General features: G+C 39.8%; 1 protein-coding gene across 17 annotated transcripts in view; it reads left to right on the top strand.

Annotated features, from left to right (window-relative positions):
- Positions 1 to 14,550, top strand: part of ARPP21 (cAMP regulated phosphoprotein 21) — a 157,252-nt gene that overhangs the window by 17,048 nt on the left and 125,654 nt on the right. The window lies entirely within an intron of this gene.

Raw genomic sequence — 14,550 nt, 5'->3', positions numbered from 1 at the left:
CATCTCAAAATGGCAAAAATATAGTGACAGAGAAGGATGGATTAGTGAATGCCAAGAGATATGTCAAAGGGGATAAGCAAACAATGAATCATGGAACACCTCATCAAAAACTAATGATGTAATATATGGTGACTAACATAACATAATAAAAATAAATAAATAAATAAATTTTCAGAAAAGGGGAGGTGTGATTGGAAAGGGATGGCATGAGGAAATTTTTGGGGTGCTGGAACTCTTCCGTAGCCTGATTACGGTGGTGGTTACACAAACTTATACATGTGTTAAAATCCATGGAACTATACAGCCCCCACCCATGACAACTTTACTATATGATAATTTTATGATCATATAAAAATGATGATTTAACAATTAAAAAAATAAAAAATCAGAATAACACTATTTTTTAGTTATACCAAGTAGCTGGATTTGCACCATTATATGAGATGAAAGTATCAACTTATTTAAATAAATAAAAATGCTTTATCACGAACAAAAGGAAAAAAAATGATCTCTATAAGGATTCTTTATAAATGTTCCTAAGGTCATTTGCTGCAGGCAGGAAACCTAGGAAAAATTTGGAAGTTGGAAAAATCTGCCTCACATAGTCTTTATCTGGTCATCTCTAGCACCGCCATTCCATTTCCTCCTTTGTTCCTTTTCTTGGAATCCTTTTCTGTAAGCTTTGTCACTTTCAATGTTAATTTCAGGGGCAGGTTTGTTCTTATCATTTATACTAGCTGGAGAAGACAGACAATGCTAGAACTGTCATCCAGATGCCTCCTACATATGTGCCTGGAGCCTCAGGAATTGCCATCCTCCCACAGCTTGAACAGCCCAGTGATGGCTCCCTAAGAGTCTTGGATGAAAGCCAATATCATTTTGAAGTATCTATAATTTTTAGAGACACTGAGGTCTTTAGAAGTGTCTAGAAGGTCTGGGTCTCTAGAAGTGTTGGCAGTTGAATTCCAGCCAGAGCTCTAATCAGGTAATATCCATAAATCTCTGTTGAATGGATGCATGTGCTTGTCCCAGTAAGAGATAGTCAATTGCTAATACATCTATAATGCTAACTATGTGTGAGGTACTTTTCTGAGTGCTTTATACAAATTCACTTGTTTAATACTCACAATCATCTATGAGGCAGGGGCTCTTCCTATTTCCATTTTCAGATAAGGAAACTGAGGCATGGAGACCCTTAGTAACTTGCTCAGTTAGTAGAAGAAGCAAGCTTCCACCCTGGAAGCCCAGCTTCAGAGTCCAAGCACTTCACAGCTATCCAACACTGTGGTTTTTGTAATATTTTCTTTTGCTGTATTTTTTCCTTTTAGGGCAGACTGATATTTTTGTCAATGGCACATTTCAGTTTACATGTGACCATTCATAAACTCTTGTACAGAATTGACCTCCTTGCACCAACTGGGCAGGATGTGCAGATTCTAGTTTGAACCCAGTTCATCAGGATGCCGTGGGATCCTAGGTGACTGGGTTCAGCTCAGTCCCAGAGGATAGCTGTGGATTGAGGCTGCACCACCTTAGCGTCTGGCACATTCCTCAAAGAAATCTCCAAATCTGAATCCTAGCATGGTGGTCAAGATGAGATCTCATGAACCTTAGAACCAGCCCTTCTCCGGACAGGATAACATTCTGGCCACGTATCCACTTTATAGTATCAAAGTCTTCTGTAGCTCATTTATTGCTCAGTTTTAAGATTAGTAAAAGAATCAAGTACTGAGTATGCTTTTTCTTGTGTTTCAGTGGGATAGCCAAGTCAACTTTACTAATAAAAAATAATTGCATGTTTCTGGCTAGGGATAGCAGAAGTGATACTTGTTATGATAAAAGATGTAGTTATTATGTGGTTTGGCATCTTTCTTGAATAAGTACCCATGATTGAATATGTGGACGTTGCATTCACTTCTCGGTGAACTCATACCAAATGCATAGATCGAACAACATGAGGGGAGGCAGTGGACAGGGCATGGGTATTTGAGACTTAATTTGAATAATATCAGTGTCATTTGACCTTGGGCAGGGACTCATCTTTTCTGAAACTTCAGGTTTCTTCCTTCCCTGTCTCCCTCACTCCCGTCCTTAAATATGTATGAATGAGATTAGTGGCAGTGAGGATAAAAGCACTATGGGTAAAGTGTTCCTTGCAACATTTGGCACATAATATAATATACAAAAACATGGTAGCTATCATTTTTTATAGTAAGAGCTAATGCAACTGTGTTTAAGTGAGTTAAACATGAACAATTAGGGGAATTTGTGATTACCATTATTCAGATACCAATTTTGTGATTCACTTTAAAAAAAGTGATAGGAAGGATCAGTTTCCTTTGGCTACAAAATCTGCTTCCAAAGCCCTTCTTCTCCTGGTGACACACCAGTAAGTCCTGTGAGGAAATAAAGTAATTTAAATACGAGTTTAATCCCATCACAACCGTAGAGGAAAATCTATGGCTATAAAACGAAGCTCTTGATGCCTCAACTAGCTGTCTTATAGACAGATGTTTCCTGAACTGACCCTCATTGACCCCCAGGCCCTGGTGTGTGTGGCTGGACTTGTGTGAGGCTGAATTTTAAGAGTGAGTGTACAAATGTTACGCACACTTATGCGTGGTGAGATATGGGGTCCAGGCCAATCTTCTGCAGCTGGGAAGAGCAATTAGCAGCTTCATGAATTAGGGACTTGTTTACACTGTTGTCCAAGATAATCATTTGTTTGTTTTAACGAAGATGCTCTATCTTCATCAGAGGCATCAATCCTCACATTTAAATGATAAGGTCTTTGCATCTCACAAATAATGTTTGGATTTCACAGCGGGAACCCTGTCACAGCCAGTATTTTTCTCTTGCTGACTTTGGTAATCAAGACATGAGCTACATATACATTTCAAATTATTCTTCAGTTATGAAAACATTATGTGATCTCTTCCAGCAATTTTTCTGACAGACTTATTTTTAAAAATACTTTTACATGAACTCCCAGCACACCGACATAGGTACATGTGCACGGCACATACACGTGTGTGTGTGAAATAAAGTTTTACAGAAGAAATCCTAGCCTTACCAAGGGCAATAATGTTCTCTAATTCTTACGTACTCTAGTCTAGTTCATTTCATTCCACTCCGTTCTGTGTTCTGTTTATTTCATTTTAAAAATTGAAGTTAAAGCAATGATTTGACTTCATGATTTCCTCACAGGTCATAACCTAAAGTCTGAAAAACATTAGTCTACATGTCAATTCAATTATGATTCTTTTTTTCATTTTTAAAGATTTTTATTTATTTATTTATTTGTCAGAGAGAGAGAACACAAGCAGGGGGAGCAGCAGGCAGAGGGAGAAGCAGGCTCCCCGCTGAGCAAGGAGCCCGATGTGGGGGTCGATCCCAGGACGCTGGGATCATGACCTGAGCCGAAGGCAGACACTTAACCGACTGAGCCACCCAGGAATCCCTAAACTCACTTATGATTCTATCTTCTGTCCCAGAATCCGTAGAGAGGAATGCATCTGTCATTACTGTGTCTTTTTGATCTTCAACTATGCATAATCTTAATATATCGATCTCCTGAGTAAATAAATGCCAATTAGCACCCCTTGAAGATAGTAATAATCTGGTTACTCAATAAATACTTATGGATGAATCAGATAAAGTATTTCAGAAATCATGAGTGTGAGTCATTATTAAACTATGTCCAGTTTTCCCAGAAGGGGTGGACTTCTTGAATAAGGTGACCAGTGTATTTCTAGAAAATGTCTATGATCTGAGTTGTGTTTTTCATAAAGCCATAGCACACAAGGTCAGTTTTTTTCCAACGCATATGCCTTAAATGTTTTATGATACTATTGATATACTATCAGCAGTTATTATTTTATTTTATTTTATTTTATTTATTTATTTTAAAATTGTATTTATTTGACAGAGAGAGGCACAGTGAGAGAGGGAACACAAGCAGGGGGAGTGGGAGAGGGAGAAGCAGGCTTCCCGCCGAGCAGGGAGCCTGATGCGGGGCTCTATCCCAGGACCCTGGGATCATGACCTGAGCTAAAGGCAGACGCTTAACGACTGAGCCACCCAGGTGCCCCTAGCAGTTAATATTTTAAACAATTGCAAAATTAATCCACGTCTTCTGGTTCAGATGATTAGAAGACATTCACAGAAGACATTGATTTTTGAGAAACATTTGCAAATTTCCTATTATGTTCCGGATACCTCAGTGGTTCCTAGGGACCCAGAAGTAAGCAAGGCATAGTCGCTGTCCTTGGGGAGCATATAGCCTGAGCTTCCAACAAATTTAGGACCCTGTGTGATGAGCACTGAAACGGAGGTGTTTGCCCTGATGGAGCTCCATGTGCACACAGAGGAAGACTAGACCACGGGCAGTGGCAGTGGGGAGGTAGGGTTTTGATAAGGGAGGAGGTGACTTCTTAATCTCATCTTGTTGATTAATATATAGGTTTGGGGTCGTAATCCCTCACGTGTTGTATAAATGAGTTTCTCCAAAGAAGGAAACCTTTGGAGGATGGAGGGGTTGGGCTGTGGCCCCAGCTGGTGGAGGGGCTTCCTGTTTTCTACCAAAAACACTCTACTGGTCAGCAGCAGCTAAATCAAGAGACACGTGGGTACACTGGCCCCCGGATTTGTAAAGATTCACGTAAATTCTCATAATAAAAACTTCAGAGTGCTGTTTTGTGGCAAGTGTCGCAGGTGTGCATTGCACCATCTGCTGGCACAGGGAGAGCATGAGACACGCTGCCAAGGGCTTGATCGATGCTCTAGCCCCGACAAGCCTTCCTGGCATCCTTCTCAGGGATTCCCAGGTTACAGACCTTGACTTTTTTTCTCTTTTTGACCTGGTTCCATGCAAAAGATGGTTTCATAAAGAATCATAATTGTTTCTAAATTACTGAAAATTCTTTTAAATGTTTATATCTGAATAGTTCTTTGCAGCTTCTCCAGCGGGGCCCAGGGGGCAGGTCTGTTCACACACTGAGCAATGAGCAAAATGACATCTATAAAGGGTGGGCCTAGCCACTAGAGGATCACTGGCTGTCCCATGTCTGTGCTTGTTCTTGACTTCAGCTTCTTATTCTAGTTTGATCTTTCCAGATGTGAGCAGTCAAAACTCTGCCAGCCCCTCTCCTTGCATACTTGTCCCAAATGCACATCCCCGTTTCAACCTCGCTCCTCTGCCCCTTAAACCATCCTTGCCCCTGGCTGTAGTTTGTGCCCTCCTTTCCAATTTCTGCATCCCATCCCTGGAGAAAGGTCTGGAAAAAGAGATCCATACTTGGGAGGGAAAAGGGTGGTTGCTCATATCTCTTCAGCGCGTGTAACAACAGATTAAGATAATGAGAGACTATAGTCCTAAAGTTCACTTCTTGATGAGTCATTCTCAGACTCAAAAGGACAATTCATAATTCTTGACTGAGGACTTTGAGCAAATATTTCCTTGCTTACTTATAGGACACCACTGTCTTCATCCTATTGGAAGAAAAGGAGTTTTCTTTGAATCATGAATTAGTCTAATCTAACTTTTCCCCTTGAAAATTAGTGAAACACTTGAAAGGATTCGTTTGGAATTCACTGTTTAGCATGCTTAATGGAAAAAAAGAGAAGATAAGTCTTTGAAAAGCTGAGTTGAGTAAGTCTTCATATTCAGCACACTATAAATTTCTTCAAAGCAGACGCTGGACCGTAAAAATCATTGTACCGCTCTCAATTCCTAGCAGAAAGCCATGCACCTAGTAGGAGCTGAGTAAATAATTGTTTATTGACTCCATTATATAAACAGGCCTGATTACACACACGATCCCCCACACATGGATTGTCTGCACAATGAGAGCTGGGTCCTCCAAGAGACGACATGTTTCACTTTGACCAATTTAAATACAAATCTTCTCAGCCTTGTAAAACATCAAATACCCAATACAATTTAATATTCTCTATTGATTCATTGTCATAGTATGAAAATCAGTTATTGAGTTGTGCTCATGAGAATAATGATTCATGTTGTTAAAACTTCACCTCCCCGATGCCTATCCAGAAAGAGAAGTGGTAAATGATGGGACATAAAGACGGACAGCGATAAAGGGACTCTGTGAGTTCTTACTGGTAAAGTTCATAGAATACAGCTCAACATCTAGGAACACAATGCAAATGTTAGCTGCTTTTATAATTGTTCAGGCTGCTCTGTTATTAGAATTCGGGAACTGCTAATGCTCATGCTCTGCATGGAGTAGCACAGAGAAGTCAGAACACTTACAGATTTCTTAGAGCTGGCTCTAAAATTTTAAAAATCAGCATAGTCAGTTTAACTGACCCTATTATGTCCTGCCTATTCCCTAAAAGAATACTTTAGATAGACAACAATAATAAATATCTCCTGGGGTTAAAGTGAGGGTAGGTCAGTGTCTTTTAATTTGTATAATCTTGGGCAAGTTTCTTGGTCCAACTGAGTTTCAGTTATCCCATCTGTAGAGTAGAAACAGAGACAGCTAATTATTAGTGATAGTGGGGAAGCAAATTAAATAATTTATATAAACTGCTTAACATTTTATAAGCATTAACTCCTATGTTATCATGATATCTTTCATGTCTACTGTGTATCAGCATCATGTGAGCTGCTGGTGGTTTTGGAATTACATTTAGGACGGTAACTTTTGGAGGTGCCAACAAGTAGACATATGTTAGATTTGAGGTTGGAGGATTATGGAACCTAGTAGTGGCCTCTGAGATTTGGAGATAAAATATGGGATCATATTTCATGTATAAGTGAGAATTCATAACTTTGGGGGGAGTCATATATTTCTTTAATTGACTAGAAATAAATATGTGGTCACGTAAGAAGCAGTAACTCGGAATTATGGTTCAGCATACAAACGCAAATTGTATGTACATGTTTTAATACCTTTATAAATATTGAAAGATTTGAATTAGCAGCAGTGAAGTGTCGGGCTGGAGAAGCTAACAAGGGCTTTAAGCCAACCAGTGATTCTGAAGCTGGATTCTATTATGGCCACAGTGTGATTTCCACTTTCCAAAGGGATGTCCTGAGGTGTCCCAGGTAGGCTTCTGGGAGGCTGACTCTTGAGATGGAGTTTGGTGTGCAGGTTGTTTACTATGAAGAGTTCTTGGGACCAATGCCATGGAGGGGCAGGGAGGGAGAAGGCAAGCCACGGTTCAGGCCAAAGGATGAGAACAGATCTGACCAACTCTATGGGATGTTCTCTGGCTAGAATGACCTTCAGGTTGTCTTGCAAGGGTTGAGATAGCCAGGTCTTACAATCCGACCTCATCAATCATTGGATATAAATTATCCTTGAAAAAAGTTGTGGCATCGGGCTACTCAGTTCTCTACAGCTGAAATAATCCCCCAAGAGGTCCTTCCTTGAAGAGGGATCTGTGTCCACCCCTGAGGTTGACCAGAAAGGGAAAAAATTAACACCAGGATCCCTAGAGCTAGTGTGTTTCAAAGCATACACCAGGGTTGAAGAAAAATTGTCTCATATCACTCCCAGGGAGAAAAACCTTAACTAGACATGGGTCAGTTTTTCAAAGAAGACACAGTCTGTAATAGGTCTTCAAACCTCTCACATTCTCCCTGGAAAGAACAGCTCCCAGAAATCAGAATCTCTCTCATCTGGACTGAAGCCCACTTTGGGGAGCATATATTTGTACCCAAAGATTATTGAATCCCAAAGAAACTGTTACACTTCAAGCTTTTTATTATGGAAGATTTCAAAACATACAACAAGCAGAAGTAATCGAATGAGAGACCACGACTGCGCATCACAGAGTGTCAATATTTTGTCCTTCTCCAGAAGAATTTTTAATAGCTTAAAGCGTAACCTCCCGTGTTGATCTGAGACAGATCCGGACAGGCATGTCCTCAGACAAGGGTGAGATTTCACAATGTTTGAAGTCATGGATGTCTCTTAATAGTGCTGACGTGAGTGCAGTTGAAGTTGTCAGAGCTTCGGTTCTGGGAAGCGGCATACCTATCCCCACGGACCTTCACTGTCCTGTGTCTGTGTTCCAAGGCACCCAAGAGGGCCACACCGTGAGTCACAGGCCAAGGAAGGGGCAGGACATTTAATGCATTTGTTTCATTTTCATAATTATGTTGTGTTGAGAGGACTCCTGGAAATCGGTGAACTTGGAAATGACTTGCCAGCCTCCTGTGCTCTCAGCAATTTTTTAAACCACTATTTTTGATTTTTCAAAATCAAAATCAAAATTCCTGTTTAGGAAATGGGTCTCTCAGGGAAAATCTACAGAGAATACCCAAGGCAATGTCTGGGATCCAATGGGGGCCCTGTGATTTGAACATCCGAGCCATATCTGATTCCCTTGCAAGTTCGGGTCCCCAGGCGGCCTGCCAAAGTGTTCAGGCTGATGCCTCAGCCTGTCAGACCATGCCTTTGCTCGCCTGTCCTGAGCAGAGCAGCTCAGCTCTAGAGTGCTCAGGAGTGATTCAGCAGTCCATCTTACCCCTGCAAGAGCCAGCAGGAATGTGGTGGTTGTTTGGCCCCAGAGCAGGTGGTGGTGGGGGCTGCGGCGGTTGCATTTCCTCTTGGAGGTGGGGGCTCAGCTGTTTCCTTGGTCACGCGCCCCTAGTAAGTGCTTGGAGGAGGCAGGGGGCCAAGAATACAGCTGAGACTTGAGCTGCAGCCAGCTCCCAGCAGCTGCTACTCTGTTCTCTGAGCAGGAACCAACCCGGGCTGCAACACGGCCTGATCTGGCATTCGGGGAGGGGCCTGCGAGAAGTGTCACTTGCACATTCTGAGTGGCTTAACCCACCTGCTGTGTGTGTGTGTGTGGGGGGGGCTAATTTAGGGGACAATTCTCTGACATTCACATTACATGAAAAATTTTAGATTGGTGAAGAAAGCAAGACTTTCACTCTTTTGAGGTCAGTGGATTTGCAGATCTTTAAGGAATTATTTTAAAAGATAAAGTTGAGGGTACCTTCCTAAGTCAGAATGTATGTGTTTAATATAAGCATGTTTTGGTTTATATTTATGTCTTTCTACATATGCACAGAAGCAACTTAATCAACATAATGCACCAGGAGCATCACTAGAACCGAGCCCTAGTTGTTGTGTGGTCTTTACATAGATAGACATGTGATTTTGGACATCATCATTGCTCTTGACCTAAGCTTTTTATTTGTTTGTTTAATATGTTAATTAAAGGTAATCTCCCAGATCAGATGGCGAGAGCTTGTTTTTGGGGGAAGTAAAGAAGTTAAAGTAACTGGAAAGTTCTGAGCAAAATGCTATACATGGACACTCTAAAGAAACTACAGAATCAAAACTATACTTAGATACCCACACACATCTATATATCTATTTCTACAAAGCAATAGTTGGTAGGTCTTTTAAAATGGCTTACCATAGAGTTGTTTTATATAACGTAAACACACCCATTTGGAGGTTAAGAGATCATATCAAACATTCAGGATTCATTATTTCCTATATTTGAGAAACCAGAAAAAAACTCTCTGGGTAAACATCACGTGAGTTCATGACATTATCCTCCTATTTAGAAGCACCCTGTTTTTGAAGAGCCATTTAATGAACTCCACCGAATTTTGTAAACAATTAATACAATTCGGAACCCTCAAGTCCAGGTCCTCCTAAAGAGTGGGGTTATATTCTAGTTGTCTCTGTTCCCCTTGTTCCTACCCAGGTACTTACTAAGAGTATAGAGATTAAATGAAAAGATATTCAATTCATTCTGTTCGTTATGGTTTTGAAGGGAAAACATGATGACGTGTGTTGTCATGATGTTAAAATTCCCCAGATCAGGGGCGTCTGGGTGGCTCAGTTGTTAAGCGTCTGCTCAGGTCATGATCCCGGGGTCTTGGGATCGAGCCCCGCGTCGGGCTCCCTGCTCGGCGGGAAGCCTGCTTCTCCCTCTCCCATTCCCCCTGCTTGTGTTCCCTTTCTCGCTGTCTCGCTCTCTGTCAAAAAATAAATAAAATCTTAAAAAAAAAAATATCCAGATCATTGCTCATGGTATAAGGACTCAACTGGTCTTTCTCCAAATTCTCAGACGTTAGCCCCAGCCTCGCTCCTCAAAGAACAGTGGCTGCAGGCAGGAGTTGTTCAAAAGTGACAAACCTATGTGGGGACTGCCCAGTAAAAGGGTTTAATAGATAGTATACAAGGAGAAAGCTACAAAGGATTGCAGATGTCACGCACGTACCTTTCTCTGAATCCAAATCGACAAAGTAGAAGGGAATCACATTTCTTTTAGTGAAGTTATAGGGTCTCTCCACATACTGTTAGATTTCCTTGACACTTTTTGGTTGATTTCTTGTAGAAGGAAGTCTATTTAGAACACAATATTCAAGTCAGTGGCTCCGTATAAAAATATCCTTGAATTCTTAAGAAATTTGAGGCCAGTCTGACTTGCAATTGTTATTGACTTGGTTGTTTAATGCAATTGAGTTGTATTGATTTTGATATTTATTCCAAGCACAAAACATATTTTGTGATAATTTATATCACAATGTTTATATAACTAGTCTTGAGATTCCTTTGGCATTTTTAAAGTAGATTTTAAATTTTTATTACATTGGTTTGTGTGTAGGGTGTTTTTCTTTAGTTTTATCTTTGACATCCATTTAAAACACGTTTTCATAGACTTAGTTCCTTTTATTGTGCATTGGATTAGATATAATTATTCTATACTTTTGATTTTATTAACAATTCTCTGCATTGTCTTTACTTCTATGTTTTCTGACTAAATGGGTAATTACATTGCAACCACAAACATGTTTCACTGTGCAATTAACAATGCAAATAGTCAATTTGAATTCACTCATTATTTTTTGGTTCCTTCTCAATCTTTATGTTTACTTTTTTGAATATAAGAGTAAAATAGTTTCACTTGAGAACATTTAGAAAGGTGTAAGGATGCACACACCCTCCATCCCATGAATCACCCCTGGCATCACTTTGGGGCGCCTCGTCTGGTATGTGGTGCCTGTTGTCCTCGCTCATCTCAAAGTGTTGTGGTTGAAGTTGAAGTTTTGGGACCTTTCTGTCAGGATTTGAACTCTAGCCCCACCCTTTCCTAGAGTAAAATCTTGGCTAGGGTATTTCATGTCTCTATGACCAGTTTCCTCCACTCCAAAATGAGATATTTAAGGGTTAATCCATTTATACTATAATTTTTAATCAAAGTAATGTCGGCAGAATATTGGAATTGTTTCAAATTGGCTCTGTTCATATTAGCATTTATCTTTATTTTTATATAAAATCTTAAATTATATCACAGTAAAAGTAGTTTTATTTACCAATGTGATTTATGGCAATGATAATGATAATTGGGAAATAATTGCTAATTTGAAAGGGAGGCCTCCACAGTTTTGCATTATGACAAGGCACCGTAATCTCATGACTTGTTAAAATTATGTATTAATTTATTAAATGAGTGCTTCATCAAACCATTACTGAATGCCAGGTGCTTCAGTACAAGAAAAATAAGGATAGTCCCTGTTTTTTTAAGAATTTTGGTAAAAGAGAGATAAGTAACTCATGGATACTGCCTAAAGAAGCAAGTCTTTTTTTTTTTTTTTTTTTCAGATTTTATTTATTTATTTGACAGAGAGAGAGAGAGATCACAAGTAGGCAGAGCGGCGGGCACAGGGCGAGGGCAAGGGAGAGGCAGGCTCCCCGCTGAGCAGAGAGCCCGATGCAGGACTTAATCCCAGGGCCCTGGAGCATGACCTGAGCCGAAGGCAGACACTTAACAGACTGAGCCACCCAGGCGCCCCAGAAGCAAGTCTTTTTCGCAGTGTTTGTTGAAAGCTGGGCTCCATCTGTAGCTTGGCTTACTTCTTAATGCATGTTGGAGAGGTGCTGCATTAGAAGAAAACGAGAGGGGAGAAGCACTGTAGGATTCTTACAGTTTAATTAAAGGGAAATACAATCTAGTCTGAAATGGGAAGTTAGAGGGCACAGTATCTTAACTTGCAATGAAATTTTGAATGGTATCGATTTATTAGCACTCCGAAATAACGCACTCTGGAAGCTAGGATGGGGGCAGGCATTTGGACACCATAAAGATCCTTGAATAGACACTGATTTTAAAAAGGCAGATCTTTACATGCTGGGTTTATAGCAGTTGTGTACCAGGAATGGTGACTAGAACATCCCTGTATCACCTCTGACTTTGTTTTTATTCATTTTGGGGGGAGGGATCGTCCTAAATACGGAAGTATTCATTTTTGTGGGAGCATATCCCTACTAAAATAAGGATAGAAAAAAATGGGGGTCAAAAACCTTTTGGGGGAAATCTGTATATATTACTTCTAAGAAATATTGTATTTATTGCGTCTTATATATACATATATCCCAGATGTGTATGTGTGTGTGTGTTTAGAGAGAGTTTGTATTAAGAAGGTTAGAGGGTACACTTTACATAGATCATGGTGAATATAATATCAGTAACTTATTATTGTCAGTCAGAAAAGAAACTTTTGCTCCAGTATTTATTTCAAGAAAAGCCTGCAGTTATCTTTCAAAATTCACTAAGAGACCTGCCCAAATAATTTAGTTGTAATGTTTTAAGGAGAAAAGAAAAAAACAACAGAATAAATTTACTCCTGATTTGTTTATACAACTTTTGAAAAAATAAAATATGTGAAAATGCTGCATCATAACACTTTTTAAAAGAAAGCTTCCTAAATTTTCTAATCAGTTTTTAATAATGATACCAGGACACATAATTGGCAACAAAGCCCAGGCCATTCAACCAGGTTGTGCCCAGAGAAGGCCAGGTGATGAGGTATGTTTTAATTACCACAAGAGCACTCTCTTAAGGACAAAACTCTTCCAAAATGTGGCTCATTGAATTCATGTATAAACCCTACAGCACGCAGGGAATATCTAGATAGGCAGCACTTTTTTGAGGTTTGCAGAATCACCTTAAGTTTGGCATCTTGATAAGCACAGTGGATTACCAGCAGAATAGCCTACATGTTCTGCTCATGAGTTACTCTCCCCTTGATCGTGCTGGGGTTTCTGAGAATTGGAATAATCGTGGCCTGACCTGAAATTGGCATATGTGGGCAAGCCTCACAGGAATAGTCAGGCCACAGAATTTCCAACAAAGAACCAGTATTTCCAGAGTTGAAATGGAACCTGCCAGGTTATAAGAATATTTTAGACCTCAGAGGATCATTTCAAAGACCTGGGATTGTACAAATTATATATGCACAAGCACACATGTATTCTGTCTCTGTCTCTGTCTCTCTCCCTCCTTCTCTCAATAGATGAGATGTCATCCCTCCCTCCCTCCCTCTCTCAATAGACAATAGATAGATGATAGATAGATAGATACATAGACTTTCATCCTTACTTAGTATGTAAACCTTGTGAGGCTAGTCATTCATATTAATATGCTTAGAATTCATTGGCACTTATACATTCAAATTACTTTTCTTGTCATCATGTAGATTATTTTTGAAAGGTAACAGGATCCCATTATGTTCTTTACTTTCCTTATATCTTCTTTTTTTTTCCAGTGAAAATATGTAATCATTTGAAGTGCAGAGCACATTTTCCTACATACCAAGCTTTAGCAAATACAGGGCAATACTATCCCTAACATATTATTTATCTAATGACCAATCCTGTCTCTGTTTAAATGTCAGTAATAATGGGTGATTGGCTCTTTTTGTCTTTCTAGTTTTAAATCGATTTGTGAAAATTAATTTGTTTTGCAGGCTTCGTCATGAATTCCTCCAAATAGTCCATGTGCCACTTTCACAGATTTCGCATGTTGTTTCTGACAGTTGGGCCAGCCTGCCTGCCTTCTTCCCTTCTCTCCATCCCTGCCTCCTCCCCTTTTCTTTCTAATTTACCATTATGAGTAAAGAAAGGTTATGATATTTTTTTCCTCACTGTATAGTTTTTCCCCACGTTGAGGCCTTTTATAGGGCTTGGACTTTTTATTAAGGAGACCATATCCAGCAAAAACAGATTCTACTTCTGAGCACGTCTTGCAATGTATTATGAATACAATGACTGACTTCTTTTTTTATTTATGTTTAAAATCTTGAAGGTATCACAAATAAGCTGCAGCTCAAAAGCTGAGTATTGCATATTACATACGATTGGCAGATCTTTTATTTCTGTGATATATCAAATCACAAATTCGATTCTTTCCCAGACAATTTCAGCCTGGCATTTCCAATCTGTAGCCTGGATGTACATTCTTGCAAACTTATAACAACTGCATTCACGTATGTTTTCATTCTTTGGTGCAATACCAATTTCCAGCCTCATTCCAGGGATCAGGCTGCCCTACTTTGTTGTAGGGATGCTACATCCATTTGATTTTTAAGCGCAAGTTTGCGTATCAGAGACATTGAAGTGGATGGGACAGCCTTATGCCTTATAGAAATGTCAGTTTGCATTGGGCCCCTAGCAGTTTTCTTCTATTGAAGTGCCTAGAAAGCAAGTAAGCTTCAAGACTATTTCATTTTATGGGCGCCTGGGTGGCTCAGTTGGTTAAGCGACTGCCTTC

This window comes from Phoca vitulina, unplaced genomic scaffold (genome assembly GCF_004348235.1).
Source record: "Phoca vitulina isolate PV1807 unplaced genomic scaffold, GSC_HSeal_1.0 scaffold10, whole genome shotgun sequence".
NCBI classification, from domain to species: domain Eukaryota; kingdom Metazoa; phylum Chordata; class Mammalia; order Carnivora; family Phocidae; genus Phoca; species Phoca vitulina.
The sequence above is the reverse complement of the archived record's forward strand: the minus strand, read 5'-3'. Positions and strand labels throughout refer to the sequence as shown.